The sequence below is a fragment of the Ascaphus truei genome, chromosome 3 (genome assembly GCF_040206685.1).
Source record: "Ascaphus truei isolate aAscTru1 chromosome 3, aAscTru1.hap1, whole genome shotgun sequence".
Lineage (NCBI taxonomy): Eukaryota > Metazoa > Chordata > Amphibia > Anura > Ascaphidae > Ascaphus > Ascaphus truei.
Window position 1 is genome coordinate 384036578 of NC_134485.1, and position 2877 is coordinate 384039454.

The 2877-nt window shown below is 44.0% G+C and overlaps 1 protein-coding gene across 6 annotated transcripts in view; it reads right to left on the reverse strand.

The window, feature by feature from the left end:
- Positions 1–1877: 1877 nt before the first annotated feature.
- AASDHPPT (aminoadipate-semialdehyde dehydrogenase-phosphopantetheinyl transferase) overlaps positions 1878–2877 on the reverse strand; it is a 95157-nt gene continuing 94157 nt past the window's right edge. For all 6 annotated transcript variants that reach the window (XM_075592379.1, XM_075592383.1, XM_075592381.1 and 3 more), the window contains one exon: positions 1878–2877. This exon is cut by the window's right edge and continues 187 nt beyond it. The gene's annotated coding sequence lies outside the window, so the exon portion shown is untranslated.

Genomic DNA, 2877 nt, shown 5'->3' on the forward strand with positions numbered 1-2877 from the left:
CATGGAGCTGCATCCATCCCGTTATATCACTTTCGGTTCTCGGGCGAAGCCACGTCACTTCCGGTTTCCGTTTCTGGCGGCTGAATGCAATTTCAGGCACTTAGTGTGTCCTATAAGAGAGGGACACAGCACACTCATCTTTACTCTCTGACGAAGCGCTGGAATAGGCGTCAAACGCGTTAGAGTAAGAGTTCTCCTGTTCCTGTCTGCACCATGATGCCTCAATAAAGAAGTTTTTTTAACATTACTGGAATCCTGTGAAGTCCTTACTAAGCTGTGCTCTGCTTCACCGCGTTTCGTGGATACTACAAGATTGACTCATCACTGCGGATGCACGCCCATTAGAAGAGAACGGGACAAGTCTATGTGAGTTATTGCACTTTACCATTCAATTGGGAGGTATTTTTCAAGGTGTCTACAGGCGTTTTTAGACATTGTCCTCATTGATAGTCCAGTGGTGGAGCTTATATATCCCCATTTACTGCACTCACCAGGACATTATATATATGTCTATTTTCTACGCTCACCTATATACCCTAATACTCACCTGCATATGACTATACCCATATGATCGTTCTTCTACAATCAAGAAAATGTGAATGACTATATGAATGTTACCGATTGTCATTGGAGCACTATTACTGAACTTTGTTCGTGTACCTTGTATCAGCTCTGTGTCCCTGAGGAAGTGGGAGGAGATCCAAGGAAATGCGGCAAGTGAGGCGTCTGGTTGGAGCACATTTGTCGACGGAGGTGTGATGTCATCGGCCCGTCTCCACGCTGGAACCAAAGAATTCTCTTGATGACGAGACACTGGATACCAGTCCTCAAAGCAGGAGGAAATCGACAGCTCAACCGCACTTCAAGAAGAGAGGTTGGAAGGACCATTATGCCTTTAAAATGCTTTTATTAGCTGTTGCACTGCATAGAGTGTTGTTCCTCCTAATTCTGAAGAGGTTAATCAAGCAAACATTTGGGTTATTCACCAAAGTAATATTTATTAACATATTTACCAGAAAGCTTTTTTTTTAATCTTTCTGGGAAAAAAAATGCATTTTCATTAGCTTTTTTTCCATAGGAAATCCAAAACGCCATAGAAAGCAAAACATAATTAAAACACTAAAATTATTTATTTTTAAACTAGTTATTTTTTGTTTGTTTATCCTTTTATGACAAAACTGACCCAGGATTACAGGGTAAAACCATGTCCGTAGCTGTGAGGCAGTCCTGCTGTTTTTTCTTACTTTAGCTACTGAGAAATCAGAACACAGCTGCCTGGCAGCTCAGGTGATTAGGGTGCAGCATTTTTAAACCTCTGGCAGACAGCCTAAGTGGGTAATCCTGATACAGAGAGACAGATACACTGAGAAGCACTGTGTCTGGAGAAAGCTTTGAAGTCTTTCAAGCCAGGGGTGAGAAAAACAGAACTGCTTGCTCTAGGTACTTTGTCTAGCAGGTAAAACTAACCCATGCCTTTGGTACCTACAGCCTGCTCCTAAGCAAGGGACGGATCACCAGTGTATACTGTATGACTGTATCCTGAATATACTTTGTTTATTCCTTATTGGAGACAATAAACCAATAAACCAACCCTTTACTTTCAATGCCAGTTTGTGTTCCTCCTCTACTTCCCCCAGATTCCACATTAATATTTTGCAGTGGTAATTATTGTTCTAAGAGATATCACATTCTTTTGCAGCCTGCCATAACTTTCAACATTAGTTTTTTTCATAGAGAATAACATCACATGTAGGATAAAGTGATATTAAATATTGTACTGTGGAAGGAGCACAGAAAAAATAAACCATTTTCTCAAAGCTGATTTATAACCCTTTCTTTACTGATGTAACATTACCATTGTATGTTCCAGGCATGGGGGAGGTATTTTTCTGTTTATTTGTAATCTCTTTTAGTGTACAATATTACATTATACACTTTCTAAGATGTTTTGAATGTTGGTTGTTCGTCAAACTGCAATAATCATAAAAAAAAAAAATCTTTAAAAGGCCAAGTAATATTGAGGCGTCAACAAAGCACATGAACTCTTGTGGAATATAAGATACAGATTTCCTCTAAGGTAAATTAGTCAATGAAAATATGAACGGAAAAGGCTAAATGTATGTATGTGTATTGGGCATGTGAAATGCTTTGTATTCATATTAAAAGGGCATTGTCTCTGGTTTTTTTTTGTTTTTTTTAACTGGGATTGAAGCAGGGGGCCTTCTGGAGCCGAACTGCATCGATTTTAGCTGTGAGGGGCACCCTGCTTCCCGTGATACATACAGTACCACGGAAGGTGTTTCGGGAACAGAAAATTACTGTCTAAAGGTTCCGCACGCCACAACGTTATCCTTTGCGGCTCTGTTTTGGCCAGCATGCTTTGGGACCTTTAAACAGGACTGAGAAACCGGCATCCCTTCAGATGTAAGGCTAAGGCCTCGGTAACTCCGCTACAACGCCCGCCCGCGAGATTGGCGGCGCGTGCAGCCGATTCCCCCGTCTGCAGCTCACTGCAGGAAGAGAGACCGGTGGGGCGTGGCGGGGGAGTGACGGGGCGCGGCCATGACGTCACCCGGCAGGTTCACCCTCATTGGCTCAACCGCCGGGGGCGTGGCTTATCGCTCCATCGCGAGTCCTGCTCTCAATTCTATTGAGAGCAGGAGCAACTCGCGCCACGGCACTGCGGCCCCCCCTCGCAGTGGGCCCGGCGCCATTGAGGGGAGGGCTCTCGTCCGTTCAGCGTCCGCCACAGCGGGTGCTGCAGTAGGCAGCGGGGGCAAGGCCTAAGTATCTAAAGGAGCAGGGGGTCCCCAGAGCTGAAATGAACACAGTTAAACCCCGAGAACCCCTGCTATAAACATAGGGGGGCTATAAAAC